The sequence below is a fragment of the Phocoena sinus genome, chromosome 9, assembly GCF_008692025.1.
Source record: "Phocoena sinus isolate mPhoSin1 chromosome 9, mPhoSin1.pri, whole genome shotgun sequence".
Lineage (NCBI taxonomy): Eukaryota > Metazoa > Chordata > Mammalia > Artiodactyla > Phocoenidae > Phocoena > Phocoena sinus.
This window is the reverse complement of record NC_045771.1, coordinates 94,623,621-94,647,749: the sequence shown is the minus strand read 5'-3', so window position 1 is coordinate 94,647,749 and position 24,129 is coordinate 94,623,621. Positions and strand designations below refer to the sequence as shown.

The following is a 24,129-nucleotide window of genomic DNA, read 5'->3' as shown; positions in this document are numbered from 1 at the left end:
GGTCAGATCATCCTGGGTTCACCTCTTACCACCTGTCTGGCCACAGGCAAGTTACGTAACCTCTTCAAACCTCAGTGTCTTCAACTGTAAAAAGTACTTCCTGCTATTTACTTCACAGGGTTGTGGTAATGACTAGAGATTCTACACATGGAGCATCTAGCCCAGTGCCTGAAAAAAAACAGATGTCCTCAATAACTGATGGATTCTTGCAGTGGAGATAGGGGCATGTGAATGATACCTGGGGTGGGGCTTTTGCCATAAAGCTACACAACATTCAAATCTTCTTAGTATTTTGGAGGAACTATGTGGGAGAAGAGGAAGGCTCACCTTCCACTATGGGGGTTCTATGGGAGGGTCCCTGTGTGGGGCGGGGGAGGAGAGGGGGCAGTGGACACGTGGTAGAACTCAACTAATCAGAACCTCTGCCTGGGGCTCTGAATCTGGAAGTGACTGGCCACAGGGGCACCGCCCAGCACCCTCACCAGTCTCCTGCCCTGACCACATCCTGTATGAGGACTGGCTATCCGGACCCCTTTGGTTCCTACCTATGCTCTGAGTCTGAAAACCCGGGAGCTCTCTGATGTCCTCCAGCAAATTCCTCATTTGTTTAGGTTAAATCAACTTGATTTCTATTTCTGACTAGTAAGACTCTCACTATCGATACAATTCCCATAGAGGCAGACCGATTCTTACCAATCTATTTACCGCCTGCTGTTAACACACTTTGCACTATATCATTTCCTCAGTTATGACCACGGCTTAATTTTCTGTGTTCATGGAGGAAGAGTAGTCTACAAAAATGAGAAATTGGGAGATTAGGATTGACATATACACTCTACTATATAAAAAATAGATAACTAATAAGGACCTACTATATATATAGCACAGGGAACTCTGCTCAATATTCTGTAATGACCTATATGGGAAAAGAATCTAAAAAAGAGTGGATATATGTACAGGTATATGTATAACTGGTTCACTTTGGTGTACAGCAGAAACTAACACAACATTGTAAATCACCTACACTCCAACAAAAATTAATTAAAAAAATGAGAAACTGTGAATGAACCACAAAGTTTACTTTGAGTCACAAAATGAAGTCATTATATATACAAACCTAGGCTGAGAGCATCTCTGTATACTCTGAGTTCAAGGGTCTGATTGAAATGGCAGTGGGAGTGGGAAAGGAGAAGCCCGCAATATCCAGTCTCACTGAGTGAGAGCCAGTTACAAAAGAAATGGTCATCTAGGGCAGACATCACTTTGCGCTAAGTAACCAGTGATTCTCCAATGTTTTTAAGTTGAAGCGAAATATATGACAGATGTGTTGGCGCTAGAAACAATAAAAACAGCTCCTTAAATCGCCAAGAAGTGGGGGTGGGGGGGTGAGAAGGTAACACAATACAGGATAAATCAGGAGGGAGTGGGCAGGGCTGTCTGTTATGGTTGAGGGTAGCAAGGGGATGATGTGGTCGGTAGCAGTAACCAAAGCAGAAAACTGCCCTGAACCCCACCCTGAAGGAAAAAGATATACAACTAGAGGAACACAAGAGGAATAAAATGCTAACAGAAACTCACATGAGGCAATAACATTAAAGCACATACAAATAAATTTAATAAAACATAGGGAGGGAAATAATGACTCAGTATCCTATGCTGAGTTCCCTGGTGGCGGTGGTTCTCAGCATCTAGGGCACATCAGAATGAGCTGAGTTAAAATGCAGATTCCTGGGCCTCTTGCCCAATAGGGGCTGCGATAGTGCTTTTTGTGGGGGGCCTCGGATGTGTATTTTTAACCGGTTCAGAAGTGCTTCTAGTGCAGGTAGCATTACCTGCTCCAAAAACAGATAAGCCCAGAAAGTTTTCTCAGTTTCCATAGGTACAATGTCAGGTTCATATTGTCCTGGGGTCGGGGGGCAAGGCTGCCTTTACGTCAGTTTCAAAGATCAGGATTGCCACCCAGCTGCACCCTCGCAGATTGCCACGTGTGTGGGCTTACCCCACTGACCCCTGGAGGCGACGCTGCCTCTCCCGTGGGCTGGAGTGAAGCATCAAACCAAAGAGGATTATTCTCGAGCTTTAAGAGCTAATGAATTTGCCTTGCTAGGTTTTGAACCTGTTTGGGACCTGTCAGCCACTTCTTCCTTCTAATTTCTCCCTTTTGAAATGGGAATGTCTGTCTTCTTCCTGTCCCACCAATGCATTGTGGATGCATGCAACTTGTCTGGTTTCACAGGTTCACACTGGAAAAGAATTTTTTCTTTTCTTTTTTTTTTTTTCCGCACGGCATGTGGGATCTTAGTTCGCTCCCTGACCAGGGATGGAACCTGCACCCCCTGCATTGGAAGTGCAGAGTCTTAACCACTGGACTGCCAGGGAAGTCCCTGGAGAAGAATTTTGCCTCAAGATGAATTATGCCTGGAGTCTCACCCTTATCTGGTTTAGGTGACATTTAGGTGAGACTTTGGGCATTAGACTTTAGAGTGGATGCTGGAAGGAGGTTAAGACTTTGGGGGCTATTGGGGTGGAAGGAATGTATTTTGCATGTGAAAAGGTTGTGATTTTGAGGAGCTGGGGCAGAATATTACAGACAGAATGTTTATGTCCCCCTGAAATTCATGTGTTAGAGCCCTAACACCCAATGTGATGGTATGTGGTGATGGGGCCTTTGGGAGGTAGTTAGGGTTACATGAGATCATGAGGATGAGGCCCTTATGGTGGGATTAGTGCCATTGTAAGAAGAGACACCAGAGCACTAGTTCTCTCCCTCTCTCCCTCTCTCTCTCTGTCTCTCTCTCTCTCTTCCATGTGAGGACGCAATGAGAAAACAGCCATCTAAAAGCCAGGAAGAAGAACTTCACCAGAACCTGTCCATCTTGATCTCAGAACTGTGAGAAATAAATTTGTTGTCTACCATAAGTTGCCATCCAGTCTATGGTGTTTTCATATGGCAGCTCAAGCAGACTAAGACACATACCTAGGAAATGGCTGAGTTGGGATTTGAACCCAGAAGTCTGATTTGAGGACTTTTCCCTCGACCAACAACACTAGACTTTCAATAACCCTTTTTGCCAAAAGATATCTAGGAAGCAAGCCTTATCTTTTCTTAGAGTATGTTTCAGTCTCCAACATTTCCTTTATACCAAGGGACAGAGAAAAGTGTGACTTGATTGAAGGTTCCAGGTGCTAGGATTTAGTCTTCCTTCTGTAGCTAAGTGGTGGGACAGAAACTCCCCCACCTTTCCCCTCATGAAGCTGTGTAGACAGGCCACCAAGGCAAGGAGCAACTGAATCTCTCACTACAGGACTCGACCATGTCACCAACACCTGTGCCGAAATGAAGTTTCACCAGAGGTAGCCTGGCCCCCAAGGGGACCGCATAGCTGCCGTGAATCCGGGAGGGCCCATGGATGACGCATACTCCAAGCAATGCATCAGACCACTGTGCACTGACCTTCTGTGGTCTGCTAAGTAGGGAGCACTTGGAGAAAACACAAATATACATTTAGGTAGAAAGGTAAAGCATTTTGCAACAGCATTCCTGGTCTTTAGATTAACAAGTACAATATATCAGGTTCACAGGTATTTGGGGGCCAGATGTACATCTTGGTAAAGAGTTGGTGCATGGTTATAGGGTGGTGTGATGAACATCTTGGAAGATGTTCACTGAGTATTTACTGAATGAATGAATGAGATGAAAGCCTCTGTGACAAGAGCTGAGCTATCCCTGTGCGTGCCAGGATGTGGCAGTCCCCTGACAGGAGTCAAAGGAGCCTGGAGAGTAAGCACTGCCTGACTTGCCCCCTGGCCGACCTCTCAGTGACACTTGGGCTGGAGGGCAAAGAGAAAGGTGTTGCCGCCAATCAGGGCCACGGCGTGCATCCACGTGCAGTGCAGGGGTGCACCTGGGGGCTGAGGACCAGCCTGCGTGCCACGTGCCGGCCGTGTGCCCTGGCTCAGCTGCCTCAGTCCGAAGAGGGATGCTTTCTAGTCGGTCTGCCAAGAGCTGGGAGCCTTTGGTAATTCACACAAAGACACAGTAGGGCCATCCAGGACTCTGTCAGTAACCCAGGGGAGTGCAGACCAGCAAGCCAGGTGGGAGCAGAAAGAACTTGAGTCTCAGGATGGCTGAAGGCGAAGGGTCAAGCGGCCGGCCCATCAGGCTGCAGAGTTAGCCTTTAGAGCACAGAAGGCCAGTAGCCGGATCCAACATGAAAACTTCCCACGGAGGCAAGAGTTGGTGGCACTGAGTAGGAGTTCACTGGTCATGTTAATGCACTCTGGCCCTACCTAATTTGGAGAGAAAAGCAAACAGCAAGGGAACCAGAGAAACAAGACAAAGGAGAGTAACCTTGTCTTATTTCTTTATCAAAAACAACATGCTGATTGGAAGGGGTGGTTTCCATTTCTGGTCAGAGTAGCAGCTTCATAAGTTTGGGTTCTCCTCCCCCCTCCCCCATCAACCCTAAGCATCTTGTCACCAAAGCATCCCTCCTTCCTTTATATTCCTTTTCCCATGGGCACAGATGGACCCAGGGAAAATGAGCACATGCAAGTTATGAATTTGCAAAGACTCATGACAGACTTTAAATAATCTACCCCAAGGGAAAACTAAGGGGATGGAAACATTTGCAAGGACGTTGCCATTCTTTCTAGTAGTAGTGCTGGGTCTGGCCCCTTCAACCTCGGAGCTTCATTCTCTGGGAGACAGATCAGCGGCTCCCTTCTGCAGATGGTCTATTGCGTTTGCTGTTATTAGCGACATTGCAACCTGTTCCCTTTCCTCTCCCTCCCAGCAGCAGCCAGAGTATCGACCAGTCGGCCCTTGAAAGAGGAAAGCTGTTCCAGGCATGAGTCTGCGGTGGGTTGTCTGTGCGTCCAGGCCTCCGCCTCGTACTCACTCCATCCTGATGGGGGCAGGAGGTGGAAACATTGCTAGACAGTCTGTTTCTGAAAAGGATCAACCTGCTGCTGAAAGATTTATCGTCGGGGAACTGTGAGGCAGGAGAAGGCCTTTACTTGAGCCAAAACTGGTCATTCAGAGTTCATTCTGTAACCTGATCATTTATTTATATTTTATGCACCTTCTCGCAAGGAGAAGAGGATGCATGTGGGACCATGACCTCATTGAATGTAGCGTGGTCAAGTGACTATCTCACCGGACAGCCTGTTAGATACTTTTGTGTGCAGCTCCTTGGAACGTTGCTTTAACCCTTTGGGTTCTGTGTGAGCTCCAATGAGCAGGGGAAGATCAGGATTTGCCTCCTCTACTCACATACACTACAAATGATGACACACAGCTCTTGGTTCCAGCAGACGCACGCTCTAGACACAAATGTGTCTCTCCCCATCCACTCCTGAAAGAGGACATGGCTGGTGAGAAGTGACAGAAGGCCTGGAAAAACTGAAGACGGGTTGTGGGAAGGAAGATTCTTTTTGTAAATATTAATGGCCTGTGTTCTCGTGAGATCACATTCAGTGACATGAAACATATCAATGGCTGGCAAAGGCAGTCACAACTTGGCACTGTTCCGGAAATCATAACAACACCTTCTCTGTCCACAATGCTTTCGGCCTGTCAGAGGGTGCTTATTCCATTTCTATCCATGGGTATTTCTAGTCTTACTTCATGCAGGAGATAACGGAGGTCTAAGGAATGAGCTGCCCAAAGTCATTGGCCAGAGCTGGGATGTGAGCTTGTTTTTGGATGCTAAGACCAGAGCTCTGTTCTTCAAGGTCCCTAAAACCACCTCAGGGGGATACTGGGGGCCATCGGTATCCTCAGGAAGCAATCTTGGAAGAAGCTGCTTGCCATTCCCATTCACCCCCTCAAGGTTAGGTGGGCCCCCTGGCTGGCTCCCTGACTCAAAATGAGCCTCCTTCTCTGAGAATAGCCATCAATTCATCGGGTGACCCCGTGCCCCCACGAATGAACCGTCCAACTCTGACCCTCAGCTAGCAGGCCCCCTAATCATGATTAGTTCACGTCGGGACGGACACCTCATCCTGGGTTGGCTATTTAGGTTGGAACAAGGTGACACAGACTTGGGCTTCCATGGAACTTATTTTAAATGGCTGAGAAGGGAATGTCCATAATCTCTTGTTGCTGAATCTCAGAAGCCCCTCTTATCTCCCTGTCTCCAAGTCTCGTTTGGGATTCTCCAAAAGCTTCCTCTTCTTCCTGGAGATTGTGTGGAAGACAGTGGAGGTTGGTTCAGTTAACACACATTCTCAACCAAGCCCTTCCTTGCATTCTTCTTGTTCTTGCATCTAAGGGGAGCTATACTGTGGACTTCTGGCCAAGGAGATGTAGGCACCACTCCCTGGGCTGGATTATGGGATCCAAAATAAAAAGGCAAAGATGTGCCCTTCCCATTTCTGGCTGACTGGGAAGCAGATGTTATGCCTAGAGGGGCAGAAACCATCTGGAAAACAGCTTTTTAAAAAAGCTGCACAGCTGAAAGATCACTGAATCAGGATATCAGCCCTGGAAAGCCTACCGTAGACTTATAACATATATAGAAAGGAAAATACAATTATCAGTTTACTACCTTGTGAGTTGGGTATTCTGATACCTGCAAAAAGAAGTAGCTTCTTGAGCTTAGAACAGAACCTTGCAATCCCTTTTAAACATAGCAAGCTGACTTAAATGATCTGAATATCTCAACTGTGACATGGGGACCAAGGAAGCCATCCATATGTAGAGATCCAGTGGAACACACTGTGTATTTAAGAAGGATGGCCCCTGAGATGCCTGCTTCTACATTTTCATTCCTTTACAGATTGGAACTCGATGAAGGTATCCTGGTCAGGCATCTTTAGGCTATTTGAAAAGAAATGTATAAAAAACCTTGGGTAAAAAAGGTTATTGCAAATATAGAAGAAATGTGGAATGATCTGGAAAACTGACCAGACACTATAGTCAGTTTACATTCCATTTACTGCCCATTCATTCATTCATTCATGGATTTATTCATCTTGCAACTAATGTTTATCGACCACAAAGAGTAATGCCAGGTTCACGGATTCAAGGTAAATATGATTTATCCCCTTTCAGAAAACTTTAACATCTAGATCTGAAGGCAGATGATCCAGCAGTTACTTCCTAAAAAGTCTGATGAGCATCTGGGTAGTTAGGACCAGTCAGGGTGAAATGCCAGTCTTGGAAGGTGACTGGATTCCCTCCTGCCCAGTCATGGTGGCTGTTTCTGGAGTGTTTACATAACTTTGCCAGGGCTGCTCCGGCTGCCATGACAAAATACCACAGCCTGTGTGACTTCAACAACAGAAACGTCTTTTCTCACAGTTCTGAACATTAGAAGCCCCAGATCAAGGTCCGGCAGGTTAAAGTTCTGGTGAGAACTTTCTTTCTGATTTGCAGACAGATGCCTTTTTGCTGTGGTCTTACATGGTAGAGAGAGAAAGCACTGCTATCTCTCCTCCTTCTTATAAAGGCACCAACCTTGTCAGATTAGGGCCCTACCCCGTGACCTCATTTAACCTTTTTCACTTCCTCTCAGGCTCTATCTCCAACTACAGTCACATGGGGAGTTAGGGCTCTAATGTATGAGTATTAGGGGCGGGGGGGTGGGGGGTGGGGTGGGGGGGTGGGGACAGAAACATTCAGTCCATAACAATGACTGATTCTTCCTGCCTGGAGAACATTCTTTATGGACATTACCGCAAGATCAGGAAGAAAGTTAGGGCCAATTTTCTTCAAACGTGGCTCTTTAGGTACGATGGACTTTTCCTTCAAACATTTCAATAGGAAAGGATGTGCTTCCCTGGTGGGTGGACACAAATAAACCACCTAGAGGGCACAGTCCTCAGGGTCTCTTCCCTGCAGAGCATCCAGCTTATCCACGTTAAGGAGATACCACATATGGCCAACAGGTATTTCAAATGATGTGTCCTGATGTGCCAGGACGCGCATGGCAAACCATGAAGAGTCACTGCTGGCCGGGGGCCTGGGTGTAGGGGGTGGATTAAGGAGAGGGGCACCCCGTGGAATACAAAATGTGCCTGAGGATCTACACTTGAGTCTCACACACATAAATAAAAGCCAGGGCTTCTAAGGTGGTTCTCTAATTGAGGTCAGGGTCAGAGATTCGCATGCTCATCTGACAGAAGAGGAAACCAAGAAGAAGTGAATACACCAAAGTCATGGGAAGAGTCTGTGATAACAACAGAGTTTCCCATATGGCCCAGACCACTGCAGCCACTACCAGGACGCATGTACCAGAGTCCTCGCCCAGGGGAGGCTTTGATCCAAGGACAAACCTTCCGTCCTGATGTAACTCTCTGATGGTTCAGTCTTGATTTTAGCAGTGTTAGCTACTGCTCCAGGGTCCTCGCCCGAAGTTTTCCTATATATTAAAGACAACACACCCGGAAAAGAGCAAGCACTTACAGCAATAAAATTCAGATCGGCACAGACCAAGAGCCCCCAGGGAGGGAGAGTAAAAAAGTAAGAACCGCGTATTTCCACACCTGCTCCCAACGAGATTTATGTCAAATATTTTTATTATTTGACAAAAGCAATCCAAAGAATTATTTTGTTTTCCAGGATGCCTTGAAATGTCATTAAAATTCACCTACAAGCACACAGATACAACATACCACCTGTCTGCACTGTTAGATCAAATGAGAAAACAGAGCCCTGGGCCTCCTGAATAGGAAGAGACTTGACCTGCTACAGGCAGGGTAGGCTGCGGGGAGGAGACGCTGTTGCTTATCTTAGCATTTCTGTTCCCACCAACCTGGGGCAAGCAATCTATTTTCAGCTTGACACCAATCAGGAAATGGCTCTGCTAAAATATCCCCCCTGTTAATACAATGAGACATATCCCTGGAAAAGCGGAGAACACCAACATGGGCCTGAGCGCTCAGATGAGAGGAAGTCATTCCTGGGCCAACAAGGGAAACACAACAGTCATTTTACAGAACACGACTGAGGAAGCAAACCTGCAAGAGGAAGTTTCTGGAGGGTCATCTGGTAACAAGTGCAGAATGTCTACAGCAGCGCAAGCTCCTTGGTTGAGTGACTTCGTTCCTCTGCATTTACCCTAAAGATATTCTTCCACCCTTTTTTTTTGGGTCGTGCTGAGCAGCTTGCAGGATCTTAATTCCCTGACCAGGGATTGAACCCAGGCCCTCGGCAGTGGAAAATGCCAAGTCCTAACCACTGGACTACCAGGGAATGCCCTCCTAAAGATATTTTTTAATGTATAGGAAAGGATCCTTATTGTTCAGAGACAGTCCTTCACCGTTCTCTCGTGCTCCTGCACACCTTGCTGGGTATGACAAGAATGCAAAATCCTTACCACTCTTTACCCAGGCCATTTCTCAGACTTGCGCTTAAAACAAGTGACCTTGAAGGATGAGGTAATGTCTCCTCCCGGCGCAAAGAGCAGGCTTGCTTACTGCTTACCCAGCAGAAGTAGATTCCCTAAGCTCGATATTCCTCAGCTGTAATGCCAACCCACCGCAAGCACAGCATCCATCTGGGTCCCTGAAATCACTGCTGTGGGGTTTGGGGGCCAATGGAACCAATGCCACGCTGATACTCCCGCTGTATGTTGTGCTGTAGGTAATAAAGTCCCTTGTCTCTGATCCAGGAGTCTTGTGTCATCTGCCAGCATCCACAAGACAGCAACAACTTACTTCTGAGCTGGTAAGTAGGGTAAAATCAAATTCCAAACTTGGCACTTAAGACAGTATTGTTTAATAAAAAACAATGAAACTAAATGGCTCCAAGGAAAAACTGATGAGGTTAATTATGGTACATATGTACCCAAAGTAGGATGCAGGCATTTAAAATGACTTCAAGTTGCATATTGATTGACATGGAAACAATATAACTATTTTTGAGTGAAAAAAAACACTGGAGGCATCATGCTTAGTGAAATAATCCAGACAGAGAAAATCAAATTCTGCATCGTATCACCTCTGTGTGGATTCTAAGAAAAACAAAACTCACAGAGACAGAGAGTGGAAAAGTAGTTGCAGGAGCTGGGAGTTGGCAGGAAACAGGGAGAGGTTGGTACGAGTGCCCAAACTTTCAGCTACAAGATGAATAAGGTCTGAGGATCTAACATAAAACATGGTGACTATGGTTGATAGCACTGTATCGTGTTCTCACACGCAAAAAAAAGATAAATATGTGAGGTGATGGGTGTGTTCATTACCTAGATGGGGGGAGCGCTTGCCCAAGGTATATGTGTACCAAATCTCCACAACGTACACTTTAAATATCTTATAATTTTATACGTCAATTATCCCTCAGTAAAGCTGAAATTAAAAAAGACGAGATCTGCCACCACTATGAATTATACCATAATTCATCCACAAAGTCTGAGAGTCGGCCCTCAGTCTTGCTGACTCATGGCTACGTGGATCCCTTTAAAATCTCTTAGGTGCCTCCCCTCCAGCTCTGGCCCGATCTAGGTCCTCCCCAGCATCTTCCTGGAGATTACAATCACCTTCGAACTGGTCTCTGTCTCCATTCCACATCTCCCTAGCCCATCTATAACTCTGCTGCCACATTAATTTTTCTTTAAAAAAAAAGCCCAGAAATCAGAGCATGTCACTTAAAAAAATTTTTTTTATTGTGGTAAAAGTCACATAATATAAAACATACTATTTTAACCATACATAACTGTACAGTTCCGTGCATGTCCTTCTCTTGCTTCAAATACTTCAGGGCCTCCCAACTACTGACAAAAAGTCCCCCATCATCTGCTCCTGCTGGCCTCACCGAGTTTCTTTGACGTTGTCCCCCTCGCTCGGCCCCCCAGATTCATTCCTTTTGATTCCTTGCCCCTTCTTTATGGAACGCCCCACCCCGACCCTGTTGGGCAAATGCTTATTTCAAGATTCAGCTCCCCTGGGGAAGTGTGTCAGAACTGCCTCCCCAAGTTGAAATCTCTCCTCCTTGGAGTCCCAACGAGATCATATGCAAATTCATCAAAACACTTACCAGGGGTTTCCCTGGTGGCGCAGTGGTTAAGAATCCACCTGCCAATGCAGGGGACACGGGTTCGAGCCCTGGTCCGGGAAGATCCCACATGCCGCGGAGCAATGAAGTGCGTGCGCCACAACTACTGAGCCTGCACTCTAGAGCCCGTGCTCTGCAACAAGAGAAACCACCGCAATGAGAAGCCCGCGCACCGCGATGAAGAGTAGCCCCTGCTCGCCACAACTAGAGAAAGCCCGCGCGCAGCAACGAAGACCCAACGCAGTCAAAAAAACAAAACAAAACAAAACAAAAAAACAAAACTTACCATCCTGTGTCCTATCTTTCTCTCCTATTGGCTTGTGAGCTCTCTGAGGGCAGAGACCACATCTTATTTATATCATCCACATCTAGTCTACTCTGGGCACAAAAAGACTATTTATACATAAATGAAAAAAATACAGTGAAAACTTCAGAGCCCGAGTTCACTCATACTATCAAATCTTAATTCTGAAAAGTTCTAAGTTGAGGACCCCACCTGATGGACTCACTGTGCTGCCATCAATATTTTGCGGCCCAGAAAGGAATAAAGCAGGTGATTCCTACCTGCAAAGAATGTTGCTCTGGAAATATCTGTTTCTGTCTGACACAGGGTGGCCCCCTCTGCTGCCATTAGAGGGAGAACGAACACCTTGGCAAAGTCCACAACCCTGGGACAAAAGCCACGGGGAAAAACTGACCCTGGAATGGCATACTATGCGTCATGAGATTATCTTAGGAACTGAGCATACTAAGATGCTTTAAGCCTTTTCAATAATTTGTTATTAATGAAAACATTCAAAGACAGAAACAAATGGCAACCTGGGCAGATCAAAGCAGGTGTGGGAAATAAAACAAGCAAAAGCCTTCAGACAGAATGAGTGATCCAACAGGACGTGAGCCTGAAACTGGACAGCAGGTTTCTAGATTCCATTGAAAACGTATCATTTGGGACTGGACTCTAAAACATGGACCAAATGTAAGTCTGAACTATATTTCTTCAGGATGACCCCTTTATCTGAAGCAGAGCATCACGTACGTAACAGTGCTTCCCAAAAGGTTTTAAAACATCGAGACGGATCCTGTGATAGGCCTTGACAAGCCATTTCTAGCATGAGGATTTTTGCCAAGAAAGGCTCTCCAACAGCCAGTGGCGTTTACAGAGCTCTCTCTTAAGTCAGGAGCAGGACAAGCCATCCTGACACCCATGTTGACCTGAGCTGGCCTCTCAGCCGGTTAGAGCAGGAGCTGGAAGGCAGGCATAACAGAGGGGCTGCTGGAAGGGACTGGGTCTCTGGGGGTGGCCCAGGACCCACAGGGCTACGAGCAGGCCACCAGAGAAGCTCACGAGGCGAGCTTTAAACTCCCTTAGGCCTCCATATTGGCAGCGCTTAAAGTAGGAGTCTTCCGACAACCTGCGGCGGGTCTATGGCAGCCACAGTCCTTGAAGATGGAGCAGCAGCAGCCTTCTTGCTGCTTGAGGTTTTGCTTCTGAAAATGCTTTTGCTCACCCCGCTTTGGATGCCTCCATCCTGGTTTACCAAACATTGAGTCCTGAATCCTCACTCTACCTTTAGCAAGCACAGCCTTTTGTCTTATGATCAGCATGACTTCTTTTCCCACAAGCCCTGGAGGACTTTGGTTATCTGAAGTCTCTTCTGGCCTCAGGAGCTGCCCCTCACCTTTGAGGTGATCTCATCAAGGTTGGAAACTAGTAAGTCTGGACTCCACACTGCATCAGTTCCTCAGCCACGCAGAGCTAGAAGCACCCTCCGAACCACATATACAGAAGTAGCATATTTCACGGATGGTGACTAACGGTGCTACCGCGGTCTGAGCTCAGCCATGACAACAGGAGGAGACTGACCTTGAAGCACTTGTCACAGCTGACAACGGCAAGCTCAGTGCCATTCTTTGATCCAGAGTTATGGGCACATGAAGAGGATGGTTCAGTTTGTGACCTAGTCTGTGAGTGTTGTAAATGATTTGTTGTACACGGGTTTATTTCATAAACATGTCAGAGACAGTTAGATTATCTTACCCTATGTCGTTCATTCTAGTTTCACAAAAGTAGGTAAATAAGACTCAGAGATAGGGACAGAAAGAGGAATTTGTTCCGACCCTTATCAGGTCCATTGTTCATAGAATAGCGTGTGTTTCACTTGGAAATTTCCTTAGTTTAATGAAAGAGGAAAAATATGGGTGGGTTATAGAGAAATCTATTGAAATGATTAAAATCACGCTCCACAGATTAGAAATAAACATCATATCCATGTTTTCTTCATTTGATTTCAGTCGTAGGCTCTATACTAGGGAAGAAAAAGTGGGGGAGTGTCTTTTTATGGTTATTTCATGTATTTCTAGATGAGAAATCACTGTATTTTATTTCCAGAAATTCCCATGATTTGGGAAAAGTTATTCAAAGCTGCATAGCCAGAATTTATACAAGTATATCGTCGACTTCATTTTGATTGAGGGTGGGGATGTATGAGATCGGGAAATGGGGAGGAGGCTATTTTATTTTAATTGCTTGGGTGGGAACGGATCTGGTTATCAGTTTCCTATGAGATGCGCTCCGTGCTGAGGGGTTCTTGCTTGTCGTCGTCATTCAATGGAGATTCTGTGCTTCTCTCATGACTTACACATGAACTTGGTGACTTACAATAACACTTTGTGATCCAATCTCAACTTGCTCTTTTCCATCTGTCACAAGGATAACATCCCCGGCTCTGGGGGGCCTGGCAGCACCTTTTCCCTGCCGGTGAGACTGAGCTCTGACCCGTGCAGAAGCAGCAGCTATAGGAGGGAGAGCACAGGACTCGACAGTAACAGGAGAGATTGCCCAGGGCATGTCCATTTTCACCCCATTTGGGCAACATGCAGCTTCTCTGAGTAGCTCCTAAGCTGTGCTCCACGGGCATTGAGCTTGGAGAAGGATATGCTCGGTCACGTCCAGGGTCATGGGATGGTAAGCACCAAACTTTCCAAAAGACGGCAGAAGGGAAGTACTACCAGATCTGATGGATCCACAAGTTCATTTTTCTAGATAACAGATAAGGAGCTAAGTTAAACACCTCTGGTCTGGTTGAAACAGCTTCTAGAACAGTTTCATATGTTTTCTCTCCATTTGTTCCTTCAGAAACTTTTTCAGCCAAACCATGAATCTCTTTCCAACACAGAGCAGTCCTATTGCTCTATGGTTAAGTTAAACTTTTGATCACTCCTTAATAAAGTCCTTCACTTCTGAAGGGGTGAAAGAGGACAATCCATTACCAGTAAGAAAATATTCCCATCATAGGATCACTAATGGATGTCCAGAGGATGATGCAAAACAGTGCTGCTTGTTTATTAGTTTGTTTTCAATTTTTCCATTAATGCAGAACCCTCCTTGTGAGTCCTTTCTCTCCTGTTCTCTCTTCGGAGCCTTTATGCTCTGCTTCCTTCTTCCCAGAACCCTGCCTCCCAAGCAGTTGTCCAATTTACTTTTCCACCTGTAAAGTCTCCATCAAAAATTCAGGGTCCTATTCGTCTTTTAGGTTCTTCAAAATTAAAACGCATATGATAAACCTTTGTCTTGTTAATGCTACCCACTTCCTATTGCAGGACCTTGATGTTCTCTGCATCTCTATTCTCTGACTAAAAAGAAAGAAAAGTTTCTGAGTAAGAAAGTGGTGGAAAAGGAAAGGAAAAGGAAAAGGGAAAGGAAAGAAAAAGAAAGGAAAGGAAAGGAAAGGAAAGAAGGAGTGAAGAGAAAAAAGGAAAGAAAAGAAAAAGGGGAGTGACAATAGGGCTCTGTTCTGTGACATTTGAAACTAGGCCATTACCGTGACTAAATTTTTTTGATTTTCAGCCACTGTTTTTTTTCAGTCATAGTATCTGCAAATTAGTGACGTTGAGCTAATATAAATAACTTTTCTTTTTCATTTTTTATTCTTTGTTTTAAAATGAAGGATTCAATCTCTGATAGTAGCTGCATAGATTATCTGATTCTATACCAGTTCTTTCAAAAGGGTGTAATATGTCTTTCAGAAGTAGAATTGACAAATTCCTGAAACTTAAATCTACCAAAACACAAAAGTGTTTTTTTATTTTATCTACTATGTTTTAATGTAAATGTATAAAACTTTAAAAGAAACACCATATGCAGCTCAACTAATATGATTCATAGTGTTGTCATTAGAAATTGGCCAATAACCATGTTGAGGTGAAACAATCTTTACTTTGAAAATTACCAAACATTGTTCTACTTTTTAACAATAGTAATGTAAAGGGCTTCCCTGGTGGCGCAGTGTTTGAGAGTCCGCCTGCCGATGCAGGGGACGCGGGTTCGTGCCCTGGTCCGGGAAGATCCCACATGCTGCGGAGCGGCTGGGCCTGTGAGCCATGGCCGCTGAGCCTGCGCGTCCGGAGCCTGTGCTCCGCAACGGGAGAGGCCACAACAGTGAGAGGCCCGCATACCGCAAAAAAAAAAAAAAAAAAAAAAAAAAGTAATGTATCTCTGCCTCTTTTCTCACAGTAAATGATGAGGGTAAGACTAAAATAAATAAATTCATGAAGAAAGGAAAAAGAGAAAGAAAAGAAGGAACAATGATAAAAGAATGAAAATACAATGGTCACATGGGCTCATATAGCCACACATAAAAATTTGGCTTGAAGTCCCCGGGCAGCCAAAGCAAAGAAAGGGAGATACGGTCTTATTAGATAAGAACAAATGTACTAGTTCCTCAGGGAAGCAAATGTATTTTTCTTGTATTAATTTCACAGGGAACTCATGCTGGTGGGGTATCATCTGGGGAACACTGAGAGATGAGTTCTACAGGCGAGGATGCCACACAGAGTCCCCCTTAAAAATCGAGAGTACAGCATTAAAACACAACCTAATTTAGGCAGTTTTTAAACCCAAGTGTGAAGCTTTCTGTCCGCCAGCTTGAGTGAAGGCACTAATGGAGTGCTTAACCTTTAGACACTCTTGTTGAGACTAGATCACAGGCGGTTTACTATTGCCTTTTCAGTGCGGGCGTCGAAGGCCAGCAATGTGATGAGATAGTTGAAAGCAGATCCGTGGTCTAGACCAGAGAAACTCAACCAACCACATTTGGGGCTCTTACCACCAACCACATCTGGATCTCCGGCAGCTGTTCCACTCATCCATGGCTGCCCCACTCCCCCCGGAGTCAGGCCCCAGGGGTAAATACGGACACAACTTCTCACAGGGAGTTATTTCCAGCATATAAAGGATTGAGTATGGGCCTTCTGCAAACAAGGAAGAGCATATTCTTGGAGCCTATGCAGTTGGGATCATCCCTGTGGAGTTGCAGAGACTGAGACTGGAACAGCTCTAGGGGACAAAGCATCCTCACCCATGCTGCACACCACAGATGATGGTTTACAAAGTGAGCTTTGTCATGCAGGGTGACTGGGTCCCAACCAGAGGGGGTCCAGTGCCTGTGACATTTGAGGCACTTTCCTAGGCTGGGCTTTCCTCAACCCCTCCCCAGAATCTGGGTCTCAGAGCCTACCCTCTCACTGGTCAGCACAGCACTGGTCCCCACAAAGATCTGATTTACTTCTGATTTTAGGATGTAATACAGTGTTTAAAATCAAGTTTAAATTTTAGTAAGTTCCTATCTATTTCCCCTCATATACTGTCCTTTTGACCTAAATGGGGATTTTTGCACCCCAAAAGACCTTCCCAACCAAGAACTAGATAAGCAAGATCCATGTTTATTCAAACATAGTGAGACAAATCTTTTTCAATCTATGGATGGTTCACTGATAGGAAATGAATAGGGAAGTTAGTAAGACATTTCAATATCTTCACGACGACAAGAAATACTACATAGAATATGAAAACCTTTCTGAGAATTCCTAAAACCACTTGTTTGATTTGTCATTTAGTGGGCTGAGAGACATTGCTTCAAGGTGAAGGAAAAACAGTTGCTCTGGACAAGTCCAGGAAATCTCTCCTGGTCCTAAGGTCCTAATCAGGATAGATCAGCTTCACGTAAATGTGATCTAAACCTGCATTTGACATCTCTTCAAAGGATCAAAATACTGAACAGCATAAAACGTTGCCGGGTTTGGCTTCACTTATTTTTAACTTCTATCCTGATGCTTTGGAATGGCTTCTAGATCATCTAGACGCACATGCCCTGCCAGAAAGAATGAAGAGAACGGACACACGCTAAGGATCACATATAACCAGAATGAACTGTACTAGACTATTGATATATGCAAGTAATATTTCCCCATATTTATCCCATAGAGTGCCATTTAACATTATTAAATTTTGTATGCAAATGCATTTGGAAAGGAGTGTTCCGTTTAATTTAACACAGCTCTCCTTAAGGAGAACAACACACAAACATTTTTCCCTACAAATTGGCTCCAGGTAAAGGCATGAAAGCGTATCCGACTGTTCAGACTTCCAGAGACAATTCCGGAGACACATTCTTAAAAGTGGAGGAAAAAAACTGACGTCAAAAAGCTATCTACTTGGAGCCTAATACTTAAGTAAATCATGCATTAGTTGCATTGGAAAAAGTAAAAATCAATGAAGAACATCTCCGTCTCATTAGGAAGCTGATTTGGGAGGCGACACGGTCTCGCTCAGTGGGCAGAGGACCTTGGTGACAGCCTGCACTTGGCCAGCCAACACTATATTTATATCCGTTAAAAACATCTCTCACTTCTGGGTACACAAACCGAAATACTTGAAAATGAAACAAGTGTAATACGTACGTGCGGGAATAATTCAAATAATTAAGAACTGGGTACAATTTGAAATCGTATAACTTAGAATAAAGAACTTGTGGAAATTTCCAGCAAAGGTGCCATAGATGCTTAAAGTATAATCCCTTTGGTTTGGTCAGTTTCTTCTTGGCCATTATTAGAAGGGGAGGAAGCTGGAAATACACTCTTCTCCAGATGATCCTCCTGGAAACCTGCCTAAAAGGGCGACATGTAGATTTGAAAATAAACAGGCTGAGGCCGATTAGGGTAGAAAAGTTTCCAGGAGCTGATCTGTGACATTTCTATCTAACAAGAACATTGAACTCTGCCATGTTCCTTATCGCAAGTCAACCTGGAGCTATTGTGTGATCTGCCCAGGAAGGGCCAAGTCACCCACCTATTTCCCATCAAAAAGCATGCTATTTTCATTACATCGATGGTGGACTTTTCAACTTCGAACTCCTCAAGCAGTCATGCAAGTGTGCTGCCACCCAAGCAAAACTCACTATTTTCTTGCGTGCTGCTGTTACTGTTGTTGTAGTTGTGTGTCTTCGTGTTTCTGTACGTGTGTGTGTGTGTGTGTGTGTCTTTGAAGGAATCCACATGGTAGGGGCTGGGAATTCTTGGGGAGGAGTCTATTGAACTGGGTGTCACTCAACTTGAAAGATCTGGAGACACCAACTGGCCACTTGAGGAAAGAGGACAGCAAGCACCCAGCTCGGTTCTATCTTAGGTTTGATTGTATTTGAAGCAAGTATAGAAGAGCTGGAGTCTTCTGGGTCTTCCCCTGACTCTTCATCAATGAAAGGTGGGAGAAGAAGGCCATCCTAGCAGAAGCCAAGGCCAGGGAGTGGAATGACTGATAACAAAGGAGAAAAGCAAGAGACAGACGACAGGGTCCTGGAGGCACCATGGAGTCCTCAATGAGGGACCTCTTGGTCACACTTCTTCATCTTCTTTGCAGGGCAGGGAGAGGTGTTGTGTATGAACCCATCTGCCTTCAGAGCCTTCACTTAGAGAGTACCAGTATGTAGACAAGAAGTTTAGCCTTTGAAAAAGAGTTAACTTGGACTTGGTAAACTATTTCAGTTTGAAGCCATTCAAGATTTTTTTTTTTGGCCTCGCTTCGTGGCTTGTGGGATCTCAGTTCACCCCAGGGATTGAACACAGGCCACGGCAGTGAAAGCCTGGAATCCTAACCACTAGACAACCAGGGAACTTCCGCCATTCAAGGTTTTTCAAGTATTTCTAAATACATTTTCACTATGTAATTGGAAGTGACCTGATATGGGGGACGTGGGGAGAACTCACATCCATTTACAGTAAACCCGGATAGCGGTATTTCCTAATATCACCTGTGTGTACACAGTATTTTTCCCTTCTAAGAGAGCATCCAAATCTTGCAAGAATAAACATTCACCTTCAAAAATCCTTAGGGTAAGTTAATACTTTTCAGATGTGCCAGCTCAGATGTCATATCACCGTTGATGTGTGTATGACTGCTGCTGAACACTCACTGAAACACATATATATGTGTGCGAACTGATGCATTAAAGTTAGTATATACATAATGAAATATAATACTGAAAATTTCATTTAAAAAAAGAGAAAGGAATTCCCTGGTGGTCCAGTGGTTAGGACTCTGTGCTTCCACTGCAGGGGGCACGGGTTCCACCCCTGGTTGGGGAACTAAGATAGAACCTATATGCCACACGGCATGGCCAAAAAAAATTAAAATAAAATACAAAAAGAGAAAATATGTAGAGGCATTGGAAAGATTGGAAGAAGAACAAATGGAAAGAGACACTCCAAACTTCTCCAAGTTGATGTACCATATATTTGTAATGTTTCTCTTTAAAATAAGTATTTTTAGTGCCACTAAAGATCAGTCCTCTGAATTTCCAACATCTTTTAGATTCATGGGGCATTTGAAAGTATTTACAGTATCTGGAAAGCTTGTGTATTGTGCAAGGCTTTCTCTGGTTTCAAACAGCATTGTCTGGGCCTGGAAGCAAAATAGAGTATCCTTCTGATGACACTAATGGGACCCCCCTTGCAAATACTGATGTCATTATGTACAATGGCTGCAAGAATAAATTTATATGGGAACAAAAGACTGACATGAACACAAAATACATATATCTCAAGTCTCAGCTCCCAAAGAAATAGCCAAGACCACTATGAGAAACAACCTTTGAAGTGGGGAGTGCAGATGAGGTGCTACGCCCTTTTGTGGGTAGTTGTTTTTCCCCACCACACGAAGGGCTCATAATCTAATGGTTATCACTGGCCGTTGAGCAATGGAACATCAAAGGTTTCTGGGGGAGTAGAGTTACTGCCAGATTTGACACTAAATCTGTTTGTGGGTCATATTCCAGTGTGAGTGACATGAATAATAGAATGATGGAGAAAGTTATCCATTAAATGTTGCATTAGTGATCTATCTTGCAACTACCTTGGAACACAATCACGGGTGGCAATTCTTTTAAAAATTATAGCTGTGTTGGTAATTTCAGGTGTAGAAGGAATGGCATGACTATAACAAATAGATAAACGATAAAAACTATTTTCTGTTTCACATTCAGACTTGTGCAATGTCACAGTACATGAGGACCTCCAAGACATCCATGGGGTTGCTTTGTAGAAGCAAACTAGCCTAAGGGTATGTCTGTACTTTGCCAAACACAGAATGAGAAAGGATTAGCCATTTTTTTGTGGTCTTCAAAATGGCAATGGAGGCTTCACAGGCTAAAGGAGAAGAAGCTGTTTTGCTGCATACTGGATACGATAAAACTCAGACATTCCTGCTGTTATTCTTTATTCCACCAAGAAACTGCGAATGAACTTGATGCTCTACAGAAGCAAGAAGAGATATAACAATTATAAACACATGCACATAAAATCAGAGCCCTAGAATACATAAAACAAAAACTGACATAGCTAAAGGGAAGAACATACAATTCAGCAATAATGGTTGGAGACTTTGATACAACACTTTCAATAATGGTTCAGGAACTACAAAGAAGAATAACGAGAATATAGAAGATTTCAATAACACTGTAAACTGACTAGATCTAACAGACAACTACAGACGTCACCCAGCAACAGCAGAACACATATTATACTCAATAGCCAGACTTACCAAGAAAAAAAGACAAGACTCAAATCAATAGAATTAGAAACGAAAAAGGAGAAGTAACAACTGACACTGCAGAAATACAAAGGATCATGAGAGATTACTACAAGCAACTCTATGCCAATAAAATGGACAACCTGGAAGAAATGGACAAATTCTCAGAAATGCACAAAATTCCGAGACTGAACCAGGAAGAAATAGAAAATATGAACAGACCAATCACAAGCACTGAAATTGAAACTCTGATTAAAAATCTTCCAACAAACAAAAGCCCAGGACCAGATGGCTTCACAGGCGAGTTCTATCAAACATTTACAGAAGAGCTAACACCTATCCTTCTCAAACGCTTCCAAAATATAGCAGAGGGAGGAACACTCCCCAACTCATTCTATGAGGCCACCATCACTCTGATACCAAAACCAGACAAAGATGTCACAAAGAAAGAAAACTACAGGCCAATATCACGGATGAACATAGATGCAAAAATCCTCAACAAAATACTAGCAAACAGAACCCAACAACACATTAAAAGGATCATACACTATGATCAAGTGGGGTTTATCCCAGGAATGCAAGGATTCTTCAATATACACAAATCAATCAATGTGATACACCATATTAACAAACTGAAGGAGAAAAACCATATGATCATCTCAATAGATGCAGAGAAAGCTTTCGACAAAATTCAACACCCATTTATGACAAAAACCCTCCAGAAAGTAGGCATAGAGGGAACTTTCCTCAAAATAATAAAGGCCATATATGACAAACTTAGAGCCAACATCGTCCTCAATGGTGAAAAAACTGAAAGCATTTCCACTAAGATCAGGAACAAGACAAGGCTGCCCACTCTCACCACTATTACTCAACAGTTTTGGAAGTTTTAGCCACAGCAATCAGAGAAGAAAAAGAAAAAAAAGGAATGCAAATCGGAAAAGAAGAAGTAAAGCTGTCACTGTTTGCAGATGACATGATACTATACATAGAGAATCCTAAAGATGCTACGAGAAAACTGCTAGAGCTAATCAATGAATTTGGTAAAGTAGCAGGATACAAAATTAATGCACAGAAATCTCTTGCATTCCTATACACTAATGATGAAAAATAAGAAAGTGAAATTAAGAAAACAATCCCATTTACCACTGCAACAAAAAGATTAAAATATCTAGGAATAATCCTACCTAAGGAGACAAAAGACCTGTATGCAGAAAATTATACGACACTGATGAAAGAAATTAAAGATGATACAAATAGATGGAAGAGATATACCACATTCTTGGATTGGAAGAATCAACATTGTGAAAATGACTCTACTACCCAAAGCAATCTACAGATTCAATGCAATCCCTATCAAACTACCACTGGCATTTTTCACAGAACTAGAACAAAAAATTTCACAATTTGTATGGAAACACAACAGACCCCGAATAGCCAAAGCAATCTTGAGAAAGAAAAATGGAGCTGGGGGAATCAGGCTCCCTAACTTCAGACTATACTACAAAACTACAGTAATCAAGACAGCATGGTACTGGCACAAAAACAGAAATATAGATCAATGGAAGAGGATAGAAAGCCCAGAGATAAACCCACGCACATATGGTCACCTTATCTTGATAAAGGAGGCAGGAATGTACAACGGAGAAAGGAAAGCCTCTTCAGTAAGTGGTGCTGGGAAAACTGGACAGGTACATGTAAAAGAATGAAATTAGAACACTCCCTAACACCACACACAAAAATAAACTCGAAATGGATTTAAGACCTAAATGTAAGGCTAGACACCATCAAACTCTTAGAGGAAAATATAGGCAGAACACTCTATGACGTAAAACACAGCAAGATCCTTTTTGACCCACCTCCTAGAGAAATGGAAATAAAAACAGAAATAAACAAATGGGACCTAATGAAACTTAAAACCTTTTGCACAGCAAAGGAAACCATAAACAAGTAGAAAAGACAACCCTCAGAATGCGAGAAAATATTTGCAAATGAAGCAACTGACAAAGGATTAATCTCCAAAATTTACAAGCAGCTCATGCAGCTCAATATAAAAAACACAAACAACCCAATCCAAAAATGGACAGAAGACTTAAACAGACATTTCTCCAAAGAAGATACACAGATTGCCAACAAACACATGAAAGAATGCTCAACATCATTAATCGTTAGAGAAATGCATATCAAAACTACAATGAGATATCATCTCACACCAGTCAGAATGGCCATCATCAAAAAATCTAGAAATAATAAATGCTGGAGAGGGTGTGGAGAAAAGGGAACCCTCTTGCACTCTTGGTGGGAATGTAAATTGGTACAGCCACTATGGAGAACAGTATGGAGGTTCCTTAAAAAACTAAAAATAGAACTACCATAGGACCCAGCAATCCCACTATTGGGCATATATCCTGAGAAAACCATAATTCAAAAAGAGTCATGTACCACAATGTTCATTGCAGCTCTATTTACAGTAGCCAGGACATGGAAGCAACCTAAGTGTCCATCAACAGATGAATGGATAAAGAAGATGTGGCACATATATACAATGGAATATTACTCAGCCACAAAAAGGAACGAAACTGAGTTATTTGTACTGAGGTGGATTGACCTAGAGTCTGTCATACAGAGTGAAGTAAGTCAGAAAGAGAGAAACAAATACCGTATGCAGACACATATATATGGAATCTAAAAAAAAAAAAAGAAAGAAAATGGTCAGAAGAACCTAGGGGCAAGATGGGAATAAAGATGCAGACCTGCTAGAGAATGGACTTGAGGATATGGAGATGGGGAAGGGTAAGCTGGGAGAAAGTGAGAGAGTGGTATGGACATATATACACTACCAAACATAAAATAGCTAGTGGGAAGCAGCCGCATAGAACAGAGAGATCAGCTTGGTCCTTTGTGACCACCTAGAGGGGTGCAATAGGGAGGGTGGGAGGGAGGGAGATGCAAGAGGGAAGAGATATGGTGACATATGTATATGTATAACTGATTCACTTTGTTATAAAGCAGAAACTGACACACCATTATAAAGCAATTACACTCTAATAAAGATGTTTAAAAAGAAAAAGAGAATACAAAAAAAAAAGTGCATAGAAAATTCTACAGGATACATCATGTTAGGCTATAAAAGGAGTCACAAAAGATTTAAAAGGATTGAAATCATATAAAATATAACATTCCATACAATGAAACAAAGTAGAAATCAATAACAAAGAAATTTGAAAAATTAAAAAATATGTGAAAATATAACAACACCCTCTTAAACAATCAA

At 43.4% G+C, this 24,129-nt stretch overlaps 1 protein-coding gene across 1 annotated transcript in view; it reads right to left on the bottom strand.

The window, feature by feature from the left end:
• Nucleotides 1-716: 716 nt before the first annotated feature.
• SUGCT (succinyl-CoA:glutarate-CoA transferase) overlaps nucleotides 717-24,129 on the bottom strand; it is a 764,199-nt gene continuing 740,786 nt past the window's right edge. The window contains exon 15 of the transcript XR_004351441.1: nucleotides 717-791. The gene's annotated coding sequence lies outside the window, so the exon portion shown is untranslated. The remainder of the gene's footprint in view (nucleotides 792-24,129) is intronic.